This window comes from Pan paniscus, chromosome 17 (genome assembly GCF_029289425.2).
Source record: "Pan paniscus chromosome 17, NHGRI_mPanPan1-v2.0_pri, whole genome shotgun sequence".
In the NCBI taxonomy this organism is placed as follows: Eukaryota; Metazoa; Chordata; class Mammalia; order Primates; family Hominidae; genus Pan; species Pan paniscus.
Window position 1 is genome coordinate 23,884,998 of NC_073266.2, and position 17,951 is coordinate 23,902,948.

The 17,951-nt window shown below is 51.3% G+C and overlaps 1 pseudogene; it reads left to right on the plus strand.

Moving 5' to 3' along the window:
• Positions 1–796: 796 nt before the first annotated feature.
• Positions 797–15,995, plus strand: LOC117976853 (serine/threonine-protein phosphatase 6 regulatory subunit 2-like; annotated as a pseudogene).
• Positions 15,996–17,951: the final 1,956 nt, after the last annotated feature.

Consider the following 17,951-nt stretch of genomic DNA (forward strand, 5'->3'; position numbering starts at 1 on the left):
GAGCCAAGAGAGTATAATATTTAGATTTTAAATATCAAAAAGAAGATATGATCAGCTGAATTCAAAGTTGAAGCCTAGGCATGGTGGCTCATGCCTGTAATCCCAGCACTTTGGGAGGGTGAGGCAGAAGGATCACTTGAGCCCAGGGGTTCAAGACCAGGCTGGCTAACATGGCGAAACCCTGTCTCTACTAAAAATACAAAAATTAGCCAGGCCTGGTGGCAGGTGCCTGTGATCCCAGCTACTCTGGAGGCTGAGGCGGGAGAATCGCTTGACCCCAGGAGGCAGAGGTTGCAAAGAGCTGAGATGGTGCCTCTGCACTCCAGCCTGGGTGACAGAGGAAGACTACATCTCAGAAAAAAAAAAAAAAGTTCAGAAAACAGCTCCCTTGTTTGGGAAGGACTGTTTTTGATATACCCTTAAAAATTCAATAAAGAAAATAGAAAAAAGATTTTTTTTTAATTTGAGAAACATTTAAATGATGACCACTACTTAAATTATGAAATTGAAAACCAGAAATATAAATTATGCACTCTTTATAGTATGAGTTTTAGAGGTTGTTAATTTGCTATCATATTAGGTAAATCTGGAATAGAAGAAACTTCATATATTATCTTATCGCTATATTTGAATTCTGTAGAAGTTGTTTCTGGACAGTCTATGAAAAGCTCTTGCTGGCCACGGAGGAAGTAGGCAGCTGACAGAAAGTTCTGCAATTGCCTGTGCCAAACTGTGTAAAGCAAGTACTTACATCAATTGGGAAGATAACGCTGTCATTTTACTACTTGTTCAGTCCATGGTGGTTGATCTTAAGGTAATATGCTTATTCTTTCTCTACTACAAAGTTTAAGAAAATTAAATTAATTTTCTAGCACAAGTATTATGTCAAAGAGAATTGCTAACATTAAAGTTCTGATTCTTCTTTGATAAGTTCATAGGACTTGCTTTTGTTGTTACTGCATTCATCAGTCTAAATGGACTGAGAATATGAAGAAAACACTGTTTTCTTAAATGAGCATAAATATACCGACTTGGGTTTAAAATAATGTGGCAATCAGGGCCTGAAAGGAACCTATATATGGTACAGGAAGAATTGTATCAGACAGATGAACCACAGTATTGGTGCTTTGTGCTGCTTCTGGCAACTGAATTTTACTGCCATCTATGTGGATAATGTGTTGATGTTATTACATATTAGTAAAGAAATACTGCATGGGTATTTAAAGGCTTTTGTTTTCTGTTGGGGTTTTTATAGAACCTGCTTTTTAATCCAAGTAAGCCAGTCTCAAGGGGCAGTCAGCCTGCAGATGTGGATCTTATGATTGACTGCCTTGTTTCTTGCCTTCGTGTAAGCCCTCACAACAACCAACAGTTTAAGGTGAGGGCATTGGTTTTTATCTAACTATGTTTACTGATGCCATTATCCTTTATAAATGGAAAGACTAGAGGGATAACAGGTTCACCTCTATCGGCATTTCTCACTATTACGTATTGATGTTCATTTCAAGACCTTAAAAACTTAGTGTTTTTTTAAAAACTTTCTATTTGCTGTTCTTTTTGACTTCATTTGTATTACTGAGTATTTTTCTCATAGAAATAATCTGCTTTTTTTTCTTTTTCTATAGATCTGCCTGGTGCAGGATTCACATTCTACATTTCACTATGTGCTGGTAAATTCACTCCATCAAATCATCACCAATGTAAGTCCAATAGGCATTGCTAAACTACTAAAAAAAAAAAAATTTCATTATTTTCTTTGCATATTTCTTTTTACGAAACGCACTCTTGGTTTTCAAAAAGGTTCTGAATTTACATGTACGGAATAGGAAAATTTCTCCACAGTGATTATATTTGACAATTGATAAATACTTGTATTTTTCATAGTAAGACTTGACCGAAGGGCCCATATTAAGGAAGATGGAGTTAATAAGATGCTTTGGAAAGATAAATCTAAAGCATTTTATTCAGATCAAAAGCCCTAGAGAAAAATGGCACTGAAAATATAGTATAAAATTTTCATCCCAAAGCTTTTCAAACATATTATTTGAATACTCTTAGCCCTTTCACAGCATTTGATACGTTGACTTGCCACCTTACCATTTAAGTTAAAAGTAATAGTATTTATGTTGTAGCCCAGTAGAGCACACTGACAAAATGATGGGACTATATTTGATGGTACTTTAAAACCTTTTGATCTTAAATTTATTCATATTGTAAAATTTCATTTTTCTTACAATAAAATATTAACATACTTTAAAAGAGGTATTCACAAGATACAAAAGCATATCAAACAAAATAAGTGAAATCATTAAAAGGTACTTGGGAAACCTTCAACTCTGATATGGTGACATTAAATAGAGAGCAAAACTTTATCAGATTTGGACTGTGGATTTTTAAAATTCTAATTATGAACAACCCAGTTTTGAAAGTTCTCAGGTGTTGGCCAGGCGCAGTGGCTGATGCCTGTAATCCCAGCACTTTGGGAGGCCAAGATGGGTAGATCACGAGGTCAGGAGTTCAAGCCTGGCCAAGATGGTGAAACCCCATTTCTACTAAAAATACAAAAAATTAGCCGGGTGCGGTGGCAGGCGCCTGTAATCCCAGCTACTCGGGAGGCTGAGGCAGGAGAATTACCTGAACCTGGGAGGCGGAGGTTGCAGTGAGCTGATATAACGCCATTGCACTCCAGCCTGGGAGACAAGAGTGTGACTTCATCTCAAAAAAAAAAAAGAAATGGTTTAGCACTTATTACTTAGTCATTGCTTCCATATTTGTGTACATTGCTATTGGTCCCATAAACTGATACATTTCTTGCAGTCTTTTTGGAACGCTATTTGGCAGGAGCTATACAAACATTTCATTTTTTTTTGTACAAATAATTCAATTTCTATGACTTTAAAAATGTTATGAATATAACTCAAAAGGAAAAAGCTGCACACATAGGTACTTATTACTCTTGATTACAATAGGAGAATATTAGAACTTTACTAGGAGGAGAATGGGTTAATATTCAATAATGAGAATGGTATTTTAACTTGGTGAGCTGATAAACATTCATTAAAACCTATATAGGGCCGGGCGCAGTGGGTCTCGCCTGTAATCCCAGCACTTTGGGAGGCTGAGGTGGGTGGATCATAAGGTCAGAAGTTCAAGATCAGCCTGGCCAAGATGGTGAAACCCGTCTCTACTAAAAATACAAAAAAAAAATTAGCTGGGTGTGGCGGTGGACCCCTGTAATCCCAGCTACTTGGGAGGCTGAGGCAGAGAATTGCTTAAACCTGGGAGGCGGAGGATGCAGTGACCCGAGATCACATCACTGCACTCCAGCCTGGGCCACAGAACGAAGCCACGTCTCAAAGAAAAAAAAAAAACAAAAAAAAACCTATATAGATCTGCGGGGCATGGTGGCTCATGCCTGTAATCCCAGTACTTTGGGAGGCCAAGGCGGGCTAATCACGAGGTCAGGAGATCAAGACTATCCTGGCTAACATGGTGAAACCCCGTCTCTACTAAAAATACAAAAAATTAGCTGGGCGTGATGGCGGGCGTGGTAGCGGGCGCCTGTAGTCCCAGCTACTCGGGAGGCTGAGGCAGGAGAATGGCGTGAACCCGGGAGGCGGAAGTTGCAGTGAGCCGAGATCACGCCACTGCACTCTATCCTGGGTGACAGAGCAAGAGTCTGTCTCAAAAAACAATAGCAACAACAACAACAACAAAAACCTATATAGATCACATAGCAATATGGAAAAACATGATACGTCAAGTGAGTATACTGTGTTTATGGCTTTGTTAAAACGTGGAAAACACAAAAAAAAGGGAACATGAAAAAATCAAAGCAGGGAAAAGGCTAACACGTTTTCTTTCAATATATATTTTTAAAGTTTTATCAAACAAAAATATAGAGAATTTGTCACTTGAAAAAGCTACTGCCAGTAAATTGTACCAAGTTTTGGTACAATAGTAGCAAATTTGATTTTTAATTTGTGTTGTTTTTTTTTGATAGGAGAGCTTTAAATTAATAGTTTTTTGAGATTCTCACAATTAATTGCAATTTTCATTAAATATCTCAAAGTAATTACAATAACAATGTTTGAAATGAGATAATATGGGTCTGGCCTTTATACATTGATAAGTTGACCAAGGACTGAAAGGAATGTCCAGAGCTTCACAGTGTCTGCTGGGTTGGGGGTGGAGGGGGGGTGGGAGGAATGTGAGTTGGGATTGTAGAATTGGAGTTAAGATAGGATAAGTTTGAAGGAAGAGTTTATGTTTTATTCTTTATATCTTTGATGGTTTTAATTTATGTAATAATCTGTATGTTATATATTGTAAGTGAATTATTTAATTCCTGTTAATGTTCTCTGAACCAAATTCCAATTTCAGTTCTATGGTCCATTGAAATACTTTAGAATGGATAATCTGTTATGAAATACAAAATCCATTTTGCTTCCTCTCTCTTGATTTTGAAAAATAGTTGCTCTTTTCTGTTACAAGAGACTTTGTGGCAAGTGAGACAATTTTTACTTATCTTTTGCTGTGTGTATTAATTTTGGCAAGCCCTTCTTACTTGGGGATTAACTTTTTGTTTCACAGAGTTCTTTAATATCTGTTGAAATTATTTTGTTTGTTTCTTAAAGGAATTTTTACAGTTGTTTATTGTTCTGAATTCATCATTTAGGTTTATATGGTTATGCCAGTTAGAGTAAGAATGATGGGAATAAAATGATATCATTCTGTCTATATTATTCCCTAGAGGTTTGTGTTCACCAGAGTTTATCTCTTTTTACCTTTTACTATGTATTGAAACTACAAATGAAATAGCTCAATTTCTTAGCATTTATAAAATAAGTACTCCAGCGTTATGTTTACCAAACATGTTTGAGTGAGTCTTCTCTTTGCCTTTCTCTTTTTAAAAAAAATTCAGGCTCTGCTGGTTCTTCGTCAGTTAGATAGCATTGATTTGTGGAATCCTGATGCTCCTGGAGAAACATTTTGGGAGATTAGGTATATGTACTTTTATTTTTTAAATTCAACTTTTAAATTTTATTTTGTATTTTTTGTCTTGAAATATTAACTCTATAGTATTTAGTATATTGTAAAACTTATACTTCCAAAGGTTTTATGATTTTGTATTTTTCTGACTTCAAATTATTAGAATTTCTTGTTTTAACTGTAAAAAAAGTGTCACAGCAATTTAGAAAATAAGTTTTAAGAATAGTGCTAAATTTTGTCACCCAAACATAAGTACTGTTGTTTGGTATATTCCCTTTTTCAGATTTCAGTGTGGTTACTACTGTGATTTTAATAGATTTTCACAGTTCTAAGCCTAGAATGATAAAATTTTGTAAAAATATTGTTCTTTCAGTTTTTTAAGCTGTGTGATCTTTCACAAACTTTCTGTAATACGAATGCTTTTGATGAATGAATTAATCAGGGACAACTGCTTAGAAGACAAAAATATATACAGAATTTTGTGGTCTACTTCCTAGATTATATAAGTCATTACATTTTCATGAGCATAAAGTCACCACACTGAGGAAAATGGAAATGTGTAAACCTCAAGTTTGCCATTATCTTATAGGAATGGGTGTGCTAAGTTACATGGCAGCTGAATTAAACCTTACTCTAGAGCAATGCTCTCCAATAGTAATATAATTAGAACCCCATATGTTAAAGTTTCCTACCTTAAAGAGTAAAAAGAAGCAGGTAAAGTTAATTGTATTAATATTTTATTTAACGCAGTGTATATTATCTGTAATATAATTTCAACATGTAATCAATATAAAAGTTATTAATGACATATTTCATTGTCTTTTTTAAATAAAGTCTTCAAATTTTGGTGTGTCTTTTATACTTGCAGCACATCTCAATTTGAACAAGCCACACTTAAAGTCCTCAATAGCCATGTGTGGCTGCCCAGTGGCTACCATGTTAGACACTACAGCTCTAGAGTAGGGATCAGGAAACTTTTCTCTTAAGGCCAGATAGTAAATATTTTAGGCTTTGCGGGTCATACAGTTTCTGTCATAACCATTCAGTTCTGCCTCTGAAGCATGAAAGTGGCCACAGACAATATGTGAATGAACGGGCGTGGCTGTGTTTAGCTAAGACTTTATATTTACAATAGCAAGTGATAGGCTGGATTTGGCCTATGGATGGTAGCTTGCAGACCCGCTGTCCTCATTCAGCTACCTCTGTCCCCCAGGGGAGTGCCTAGGTGGCCAGAACCTCCTCTGGGCTTCAGCCCATGCTGCTTAGGTCCGGGCTCCCTTGGGGAGTCTCTGAACGTGCACCTCACAGTCTCACGTTTGTGTGGTGGACGATGTGCACACGCCTGCCCATCCTGGGTGGAATCCTCACGTGCTTGAGAGTCTAAAACACTTCTAATAACTCATGAGGAAGACAAAATTATAAAGGAACTTTTCAAATACTTAGAACTGAAGAATAATAAAAATACTACATAGCAAAATGTGTAGAATGTAGTTAAAGTTCATTGTATACAGGGAAATGTAGCCTTTTAAAGACAGACTGGAAAAGAAGAAAGGCTACAAATTAATGAGTTAAGCTTCCAACTTAAGGACAAAAGAGGCAAGGCATGGTGGCTCACGCCTGTAATCCCGGCACTTTGGGAGGCTGAGGTGGACAAATCACCTGAGGTCAGAAGTTCAAGACTAGCGTGACCAACATGGCAAGACCCCGTCTCTACTAAAAATACAAAAATTAACTGGGCATGGTGGCGGGCGCCTGTAATCCCAGCTACTCAGGAGGCTGAGGCAGGAGAATAGCTTGAACCTGGGAGGCAGAGGTTGCGGTGAGCCAAGTCAGACCCTGACTCACGCTACCGCCCCTGCCACCCCCAGTTGTTTCAGAAGTGCTGCCTGGTGCAGAGGATCCTGGAGGCCTGGGAAGCCAACGACCACACACAGTAAGAGCCACTCGGACATGGAGGGACCCAGCCTGGCCAGTCAGGGATGCAGAGACGCACCTCAGCCGGGCACTGGTGATGCTGCGTGCAGGACTGCATGCTCTGGTGGAGCGCTGGGTGTGCGACACCGCTCCACACTCTGAGGCTGCCATGCAAGGGGCGCTCCTACTGGGTGGACAGCTGCAAATGCTACTTGGGGAGGGGACACAGGGAGCTGACAGGAAGCAGTCCCATCCCCACCAGGCACCTGCTCTGGCCCCTGCCCAGCCTGGCTTGCCTAGACTTTGCCCTCTTGCGGGTCCCCTGTCCATTCCTGATCTTCCCCAAGAACTCGGGTGCTCCATCAGCACTCGCACATGGGGACACGTTATTTTGGTCTTTCCGTGTCTTCTGCTTAATGGGTGCTCCCTCTGGTCAGGACACATGTCCTGCCTATTGTCCTGGACCCAAAGCCACCCCCACCCATTCATTGTCCTGCTGGGAGCTGTCTGGCTCTGGGTGATATGAGGAGGGACTCACTGGAGCTGGGAGGGGTTTGAGTGCAGCTGTGGGGAAGCAGAGGCTGAGCTGGGCTGCACAGCATGGAGGTCCTGCCCGACCCTCCCTGCAGGGTGCTGAGCCTGAGCTTTGTAGCTGACAGCGTGGGCTCAGCTCCTGCGCCACTGCTGCCACCAGCAGGGCTCAGGCCACACCACGGCCTTTCTGCCTCCGTTTCCCGGTCTGTAAAATGGGATGAGAGCAGTGTCTGTCTCCATGTCTGTCTCAGTGGCACTTTTGGTAGTGAGGTTGGGGTGAGCCTGCTTCACGTGGCAGGTGCTGCTCAAACAGAAGTGTCTTGGAGGCAGGGCCGGGGGCACGGGCTCTGGGCAAGGGCCGGGCACTTGCTCTGGAGGTGAACCTGGAGGCCTGTGCCACTTGGCTCACTGGGTCATGGGTCTGGCAAGGTTGGGGCCAGGCGGCCACCCTGATGGTGCTTGTGGCTTTTAGGGCGACGGGTGGCATGAGGCGTGGGAACATAGGCCACCTCACGCAGATCGCCAACGTACTGGTGCAGAACCTGGAATGGGGCTCTGTGCAGACGCACATCAGCGAGGTCATCTGAGGTGAGCCCCCCACCCGGTCATCCTTTTGCTGGTCGCGGGCACCGGGGCTCTGAAGGAGCTGCTGCCTGAGGCTCCCCTCTGCCCGTCAGCAGGTGCTGATTGCACTGACAGTGAAAGACCCTGCAGCCGTCTCTGTCCTCTCACTTCCCACATCAGATCTGTCCTCAGGGGGACCTGGGTCTCATGTGTCAGTTCTGTTGGGCAGACTTCTGTGGAGACCCTACCAGGCGTCAGCATGTGGCACAAGAGACAGTCCCTGCTGGGGGCAGTTGGTGACTCTGGAGCTGGTGCTCTGAAGCCATTAGCACTGCCAGGCTCCTTGCAGCTCATGGAGTCCTGCCTGGGTGCAGGCAGTCCTGGCCGTGTGCCAGCTTTGCTCTGCATTCAGGTGGTTGGAGAGTCTCACATTCTCACTCAGGTGTGAGACTTCATAGCACAAGTCTCAGGGGAACAGGTAGCACCCTGTTTCTTAAGAGCACAGTGGGTTAGGTGGACACAGGCACACCACATGTGTGGCAGAGGCGGGCCCAGCCATGGCCCCTCCTCCCTATACCGGTACAAGGTGAGGAAGCTCTGGATGGTCCTCCTCGCACCCCAGGACCATAGGGTGAGGGGTCTCCTGGGTTGGGCCCCATTAGCCCCTAGCAAGGTCAGGCCTGCCGGCCACTGTCACAAATAATAAAAGCAGGGCAAGAGGAGGGCAAAAGAGATGGGTGGAGGTGGAGGCCAGGGAGGGCTCCCCAGGGCAGGGGTGGTTTAGGGAGGCGAGGGGCAAGCAGGAAGCTCTTGGATCATCCCATACAGTCTCCAGATTGTGAATCCTTCCAGGGTTCTGACCTCCCCGGAAAAACAGACAGGACACACACCCAGGCCTGCAGGCTGCTGCTGAGTTTGGGCCTGTGAGGCAGGGTGAAGGAAGCTTGCTGCTTTCTCAGATTCTGTTCCACAGCTTCTGCATTTCTGGGAGTTCCTCAGAATGGGCTTCCACACCAACAGACTTGGAACTCGGTTGCCCACTGAGGTCTCGGTAGGGGCAGAAGTGCCCACCACCCTGCCCACAGTTGCTTCACCTCAATCTCACTGTGGCCCCAGGCCCCTCCGGACACGCGACTATGCTGCCTCCTTCCCATCCAGCAAAGCTCCTGCTTCAGGCCCTCAGATGGACTGACCACAGTAGCACCGCCCCATCCTCCTGGACCCAGGATGCACCTGCCGGAGCGCCTGAGTGCCCTGGGCTATCTGCACGGGGTCTCCCAGGGCTCACCAGGCAGCACTTTCCTTGCAGGGCTCCCTGTGGATTGCCATGGCTGCTAGGAGAGCTTCGTGGAGGAGACGCTGACGGAGACCAACTGCAGGAACACTGTGGACTTGTTGAGGAGGCTCGGGGCTGCCCCCTCGGCGCCCGCATGGTGCTGGGATGCAGGAGGCTCGGGGCTGCCCCCTCGGCGCCCGCATGGTGCTGGGACGCAGGAGGCTCGGGGCTGCCCCCTTGGTGCATGCACGGTGCTGGGATGCTGTCAGACGCTCCTGTCTTTGCCCCGAAGCAGAGGCCAAGAGAGGCACAAGGGCCGCACACCTGCCTGCTCCTCTTGGACACGGGTGCCCGAGCATACCCTGCAAGTGTGCAGTCTGTCCTCCAGGCTGATGCCTGCAACACAGACCCTGTCCTGTGCCACACCCAGGGCTGGTCTCTGAGGACCTCTGTGCAGAGCCGGTGTTGGCCCCAGGTCCCTTCCCTCCCAGTCCAGGAGCTGTAGCTTGTTGGCAGAGGGCTCCATATGCCTGAGACCAACCTGCCCCCTGCACATGGATGTTGGGCTGTCACAGGGCCTTGGCCTCACCTGGGCACCTCCTTACACAGCAAGGCCTCCTGGGCCCAGAGATCTGGTGAGTGACATGCTGGGCGGGGTCTGGGAGCCCTGGGCTGGGCAGGGTCTGGGGCGCTGGGCTGGCTCACACACCCACCCCATCTGGCCTGTGTTTTAGGCAAGTACTCACTATCTTCACTCCTCGAGTGAGGACATTGAGGGTGCTTTCCCTAATGAGCTGTCCCTTCAGCAGGTGAGGGCGTGGCCGGCCCCTGCACCCTGCCGGGCCCTTCCTGGCACCTGTGTGCTCTGCACTTGGTCCTCCAGACAAGTCTCTGATGGCATCTCACTAGCAAAAGGGAGAGGGGGCTCATCTCCGAGCACGTATGGGGTGGGGTGGGTCTGAGGGGAGAACTCCAAAGTCACTCCACCTTGATGAGAGCACTGAGGACACAGCAGATAAACTCGAAAGTCAAAGAATATGGGACGTATCTCGGATGTGAGCACAGTGAGCATGAGGCCTGAGTTTTGGTAGAATCGTGAGCCCTGAACAGTCAGAGTTTACTGCCCACTTTTGCTGGAGGAGAAGCTCCTGAACAACTAGAGAGACTGTGGTTCCCAAAGAGCAGCCTATAGGCCTGAGGACTGCTCTATGACAGGCGTCAGTCCCTGCCTCCCTCCTTCCGTCCCTCCTTCCCTCCTTCCCTCCCAGGACTTCTCTGACTACCAGATCCAGCAGATGACGGCCAATTTTGTGGATCAGTTTGGCTTCAATGATGAGGAGTTTGCAAACCATGACGATAACATCAAGTGAGTCCACTTGGATGCCCCCTGCACGAGGCGCGACTCCCCCTCCTCGCTGCTGAAGTCCCATGGGGGCAGCTCCCTTAGGCCTTGCCGGGAGATAACAGGTGTTTCCAGTTGCGTGAGGGTGCTGAGGCCCCCAGTGAGCACCAGGGGAGGAGCACTGAGGCCTCAGATGAGCACCGGGGGAGGAGGCCTGAGGCCCCAGATGAGCAGCAGGGGAGGAGCACTGAGGCCCCAGATGAGCAGCGGGGGAGGAGCGTTGAGGCCCCAGATGAGCACCAGAGGAGGAGAGCTGAGGCCCCAGATGAGCCCCGGGGGAGGAGCACCGAGGCCCCCAGATGAGCAGTGGGCCGGGCAGGGAGCGCCGAGGCCATCCCCCTTGCTCTTGCAGCGCCCCATTTGACAGGATCCCGGAGATCAACTTCAACATCGACACTGACGAGGACAGTGTGAGCGAGCGGGACTGTGCGGGGTCATGCAGGCACCCTTTTCCCAGGCAGCTCAGGCCACGCCCATGGCTCGGTCTGTCGTGGGCCTGTGCGGTGGGGCTGGGAGAGGCCCCTCTGTGGAGCTAGGAACAGTCGCTTTTCTTGACCCTCCCCATCATGCCCTCCAGCCCATGGCGCCCACATCCTGAACTAAGCCCCTCTGGGAGCCCTGTGGGGAGAGCGCCTCCTGTCTCCCCCAGACCGTCTGGAAACTGACCTTGGCGTTTTACTCTGCAGCCCAGCGCAGCTCTAAGGCCTGCTGCAGCGACCGCATCCAGCACTTTGATGAAGACGAGGACATCTCGGAGGACAGCGACACTCGCGGTGCTGCCCAGGTGAAGGCCAGAGCCAGGTGCGGGGCCTGCCCATCCCCCCAAAGCCTCTGCCGAGGAGGTGCAGCCCCCAGAACACCCGTCAGATGCCCAGACGCCCTGCTGTTTGTTATGCCAGCTCGCAGAGCAAGCACACCCGTCCTGCAAGCACTGGCGCCCAACGCAGCGGGTGACACTCAGGAGCCCGGAGCTGAGGCCTGGAGCGACTTGTGCTCCTCACTCAGGGCATTCTGTGCTCACCCTCAGCCTGGAGCCTGGTGCTGTCACTGACCCTCAGTGTTAGGCATCTGTCCTGGGCCACCAGGCATCTGACTCTGCATCTCCCCGAGGTTTGGAGCCCCCCATGCTTCAGAGAGCTGCTCAAAGAATGGCCCGGAGTGTGGAGGCCAGGATGGCAAGGCGAGCTTGGAAGCAGATGGTGATGCGCCTGGGGCAGGTGCCCCCCAGACCCTGGAAAGAACAAAGCCCCTCCTCTGGAGGGTGACTCAGAAGGTGGTGCTGTGGGGCAGGGGCGGGGAACGTGTGTGTTGGGGACAGGACATGGTACCCTGGCCTAGGGGTGTGGAGGCTTCATTTGGAGCTGAGGCATTTGGGGCTCACTGTGGCCCGAAACCTGCATCTCCAGCTCTTTCCCAGCCATCCTGAGTAGGGGTCTGTGCTGCCCTGTGCCCGGCACAAGGTGGTCTCCTGCCCCTGCCTCTCGGTTGTTGTCACTCCGCCACTGTCACCAAGGTTGATGGGTGGTGTCCACTTAGTCTGCATCGTCCACCCGGCCCCCACACAATGCGGCACAGGCCTGATGCCCACCCCAGCACAGCAGCACAGGCTGGCCTCCACCCTCACGGCTGACATCTAGGGCAGGAGCCAGTCCACCCCGCAGGCTGCGTGGCTGATAAGACCCCTCTCCTTACCCCTGCCCTGGGGGCAGCACTGACCCACTCAGGACTTTGGGGAGGGGGCAGGGATCTCTGTTAGGAGGTGCCGAGCTCTTAGCTGAGGCCAAAGAGAGAGCAAGGGCAACACCCTGGGGAAGCAGGAACGTCCCAGATAGGAGGAAGGCGGCTCATCCTTGAGGCCAGGGAGGGCCCAGTGGTGCTTGGTGAGCTGCCGTCTCTGTTGGATGCGGTCCTGGATAGGACAGGGCAGTGGCATCACCTCCACACTGTCAGCGTCAGCCATGCTGGAGGCCTAGAGGCCCTCAGGCACCTTACTGAGCCTCAGGTCATGGAGGGCAGTGGCATTGCCTCCACACTATCAGCGTCAGCCCTGCCGGAGGCCTAGGGGCCCTCAGGTGCCTGACTGAGCCCCGGATCATGGAGGGTAGTGGCATCACCTCCACACTGTCAGTGTCAGCCCTGCTGGAGGCCTGGGGGCCCTCAGGCGCCTGACTGAGCCCTGGATCATGGAGGGCAGTGGCATCACCTCCACACTGTCAGTGTCAGCCCTGCTGGAGGCCTGGGGGCCCTCAGGCGCCTGGCTGAGCCCTGGTTCACATGCCCCATGGATGTTGGCAGCTTGTCAGGACCCTCGAGCTGTCCCCTGTTATTCTCTGAGGGGCTGAGGGGCACTGCCTGGGCCTCCCTCCTGGAGCAGCCCCATGTTCCTGTCAACCTCTGTGGGGCCCCCGGTGGGGGGTGCGCTGCCTCCCCTTTGCCTGCAGCACCCCAGACAGGCCTGCCCACACCTGACCACTGTGTCTCTCACCCAGCAGATGCCATGTGGATGACAGTGTTTGATGAGCCAGTGAACTCGACGCCCATAGCCCCAGGAGTGGTGAGGGACATGGGTTCCAACGTGTGGGCAGCTGGCACCTCAGCTCCAGAGGAGAAAGTCTGGGCCAGTTCACCGAATTCCAGCCTTTCTGCTGGTAACAAATGCATTGGCAGGAGGGGGCCGTGTCAGGAAGTGCCTGTCAGGGTCAGGAGGTGCCCGTCCCCCGGGACTGACCCTGTCCTCGTCCTTGTCTGTAGCTCCGAATCAGGGCCCAGGTGCAGCTCTCTGATGGACACAGAACACAGCCAGGCTGAGGCAGCCAGAGCCAAGGCCTCAAGAAAGCCTGTGAGTAGCAGCAGTGCAGGCGGCACCCAGCCTCCTGCAGAGGCCTAGCCTTGCCCAGTGTAAGGCCTGAGGCCAGCTGGCCCCCCTCCTTGGGGTCAGTGGGAGGAGGTGGCCAGGACCCCGCATGCTGCTAGGTCTCTGGTGACATTGAGGTTTGATACAGCAGTGGGACTGGAGCAGCCACGTGCAGATGGGGAGGCCCCCAGCCCCCAGAGGGGAGGCAGCAAGGCCATTGGGCTGGCCCTGAGCCCCGTCTGAGCAGGTGGCACAGCCCAGGTCTGCACCCTTGGTTCTAGACAGCAGCACCAGGACCCCAGCATTGAGATGTGTGTGGGTGGGTTGTTGGCAGGAAGCCATTCTGGGGCCTGATCAGAGCCCCTGGCCCCCAGGCCCCTAGTCAGGCCGAGAGGCTCCCTCAGACAAGGCTGAGAGCTCCAGGCGAGCGACAGCTGGCTTCCAACACTGGTGTCCCCGGTGCTTGAAGGAGCTGTGGCAGGACCACACAAGGCAGAGCCTTGCGTCCTCATGTGAGACCAGAGCACATTGCCCTGTATCATGGGGGAGGCAACAGTGTTGCTTGTATGGAGACCACATGGAAGGTGTGTGAGCCTGTTAGCCTCGTCATGCTGTTTCCACACAGGTACACGTGTGCAGGCAACAGGCTGCATGTGAGAGGGCTACACGTAAGGGATCCCTATGGCCGGGGTTGCCACACCCTGTGGTCCCTCCTGCCTCACTGGACAGCACAGGCCTCCTACTCTGCAGTCAGCCCAGCTTCTCCATGTACCTCCGTGTACCTCCGTGTGTGTCACCAGGAAGGCCCCCCTGCTGGCCTCTGACAGCAGCTCCTGTGGGGGCTCCGACAGCGATACATGACGACCAGAAGGCAGTGAGTGCCATGGATGCTGTGAACACGGGTCCGGGCCGGGAGGCCCCCCGCCCCCGCTGCCCACAGTGGCCAGGACAGAGGAGGCTGTCAGCAGGTGTGTGGGGCGTGGGGGGTAGGTGGGCAGGCCTGCCTGGGTGCAAAGGCTGCGGCTTCCAGGCTCTGTCCCCAGCTCTTAGCTCCCTTGCGAGCAGGCTGAGGCCAGGCCAGGGGTCTTCTCCACAGTGCTTCCCCGATGGCCCCGTGACCCCTTACAGGCTGGCTCGGGGTGGTCATGCCCACGCATTTAAATAGAGGCAGGATGGGAGGAGTGTGGGGGCTTCCTTCTTGGACAGAACATCTGTGTTCTCTGTTGTGAGTGGTTAAGACAAGAAGACAGGGCCTGGATGTCCCAGACAGTCCCCCAGGGACTTGATGGGGGCAGCCCCTACCCCAGATCCCAGTTAGAGAGAACAGCCCAGCTCTTGGGGCTCTGGGCCTGGCTGAGCCACCTGGGATCTGGGTACCCTGGTGGTCGGGGAGGGGCACAGACTTTAAGTCCAGCAGGTGAGCAGGCATCTGTGGGGCTCATGCAGACCTTGCCTGCTGCTCCCCTTCCGTGGGAGGCCTATGATTTGCAGATGCCTCAGAAGCCAGGACAGTAGGATTGCGGGGGGCGGGGGCCTCAGGACTGCACTTGGGGCATCCAAACCCTGACTGAGAGTTGGAGGCAGCTTGCAGATGGGCAGAGGCTCAGGCTCCCTTGAGCCTCCAAGAGCCATTCCTGGGGAGTGAGTGGAGAGGGAGGCGCTCCCTGTGAGGAGGCTGGAGTATGGCCAGCCCCTCCAGCAAGCTGAATCCCATCCATCCCCCCACAGGAAGAAGGTCCCTGGCATCCTTCAGTGAACAGATACCTCTTCTGGCCTTTGGGGTCAGGGGTTGGGAGTTTAGCAGGAGGGCAGGACAGCTGGGGTAGATGCTAGGGCCAGGTAAACCTGAGGGGGAAGGTAGGACTGGGCTTGAAGTGGGGAGGAGGGCACACCCGGCAAGGGCAAAGCTGTGCAGAGGCCCTGGGGCCTGAGCTCCCAGTAGGTCCAGGCAACAGTGGGGAAGTCCTTGGGCTGCATTACTCTAGGAGAGGACAAGGTGCCTTTCACACCTGGCGGTGCATCCCAGTCACTCCTGTTTCCATGCTTGTGAAGGACCTGCCTGGAGTGGGGTGAGGGTGCCCCCAGCCTCGCCGCCCAATGCAGCTCAGCCTGCAAGCGTCCCACCTGTCCTACCCTCCCCCGACAGGTGGGGCAGGTCTGACACCTCAGAGGACCCTGCCCACTGACCCCCAGCAGTCCTGGAGGGTCTGTGTGGTATTGGGGCTCCGGGTATCTCCCCCAGCCAGGCTGCAAGCTCAGCACCAGGCTGGCTCTCCCTGCCCTGTTGACCAGCAGGCCATGTCTGTGCTCACAGCTCCTCCCCTTGTTTGGCCACGCTGCCGTCAGGGCACCTGCAGCAAGTGGGGGGCACAACACGGGAAATGGGGCCAAGGCCACAGCAGTGGATGTCCCGATGCTGCCAGTCACTGGAAAGCCCAGGCCAGAGCCCCTCGGGTTGAAAGTCATACGGAGTTCCTGCGTGGGCTTCATTCCTTCTTAAAGTTTAGTCACTGAAATTCTTAAAAATCTTTATCCAGCCAGGCATGGTGGCTCATGCCTGTAATCCCAGCACTTTGGGAGGCCGAGGTAGGTGGATCACGAGGTCAGAAGTTCGAGACTAGCCTGGCCAATATGGTAAAACCCGTCTCTACTAAAAATACAAAAATTAGCCAAGCGTGGTGGCACACGCCTGTAGTCCCAGCTACTCGGGAGGCTGAGGCAGGAGAATCACTTGAACCTGGGAGGTGGAGGTCGCAGTGTGCCAAGATCGCGCCACTGCACTCCAGCCTGGGCATCAGAGTGAGACTCCATTTCAAAAAAAAAAAAAAAACTTTACCCTCGGCTGGGTGTGGTGGCTCACACCTGTAATCCCAGCACTTTTGGGAGGACGAGGTGGGCGGATTGCCCAAGCTCAGGAGTTTGAGACCACCCTGGGCAACATAGCAAAACCCCACGTCTACTAAAATACAAAAAATTAGGCAGGCATGGTGACGCATGCCTGTAGTCCCAGCTACTCAGGAGGCTGAGGCAGGAGAATTACTTGAACCTGGGAGCCAGAGGTTGCAGTGAGCAGAGATCGCACCACTGCACTCCAGCCTGGGCAATAGAGCGAGACTCTGCCTGCAAAAACCAAACCAAAACAAAGCTTTACCCACTTTTCCTAAACAACCCCTAAAAAACTTTGCTCTGAAAAGCAGGGAATATCACTGTGCAAAGTAAGTTGCTTTTCTTCACGGGGCTATCTGTGTAAAACTTGCCACTGAGAGCTCTCCCTGCTCCGCTGTGACAGCCCAGCCTGCAGGTGAGCTTGCTTGCACTCCCACCTGATCAGAGCACGCCTCCCTGGGTCAGACACTCAATATCCTCGCCCTGCAGGAGGCCAGAGGGCCCATCTGCTGCTCATGGCCAGGCTGGGCCTTGGGGTGCCTGACCCCCTCCAGAGCAAGCCCCTTAGATGCCCAGCAGAATCCTCTCTCCCCTCCTGTACCTTGGGAGGTTTCCTCACACTATGCCCAGTGTCAGGCTGAAGTTGGGATCATGGCACAGGATCCTCTGGGGCCCTCAGAGAGTGAGGTGCTTGATGATGAGCAGAATCTGAACGCAGCCTGGACGGAGGTTTGAGGTCATCAATGGACAGACAGCTTGTCCCAGCACCTAGAACTCAGGGCAGCAGAGCTGCCTAGCTGGGCACAACCTGGGCCACCCCACAGAGGGCAGGAGTGGGAGAGGCTAAAGGGGGTGATCCCAGGACATTTTTGTATCTTTAGTAGAGATGGGGTTTCACCATGTTGGCCAGGCTGGTCTGGAACTCCTGACCTCAGGTGATCCACCCACCTCGGCCTCCCAAAGTGCCGGCATTACAGGTGAGACTCACCGCACCCAGCCTATTTTTTTTTTTTTTAATTTAAGACAGTCTCACTCTGCCATTCAGGCTTGAGTGCAGTGACGCAGTTTCGGCTCACTGCAGTCTCCACCTCTTGGGTTCATGGGATTCTCCTGCCTCAGCCTCCTGAGCAGCTGGGATTACAGGTGTGTACCACCACACCTAGTTAATTTTTTTTTTTTTTGTATTTTTAGTAGAGACAGTGTTTCAGCATGTTGGCCAGACTGGTCTCAAACTCCTGACCTCAGGTAATCTGCCCACCTTGGCCTCCAAAAGTGCTGGGATTACAAGTGTAAGCCATCATGCCCAGCCCAGAGTGCAGTTTAAACCACCATTTCTGTGAAGCTTTCTTTGCCTGTTACCAGGTACTACCCATACATACACTACCCACGAACAAAGAAATGTGCGTTGTTCTGTGCTGCACACCACCATTGTGACAACTGTGATGATTTACTTTACAAGTTTCTCTCCCCTCTAGACTGTTGGCTCTCACATTTTTACATCTTTATCCTTTCATGAGTATTTAGCATGG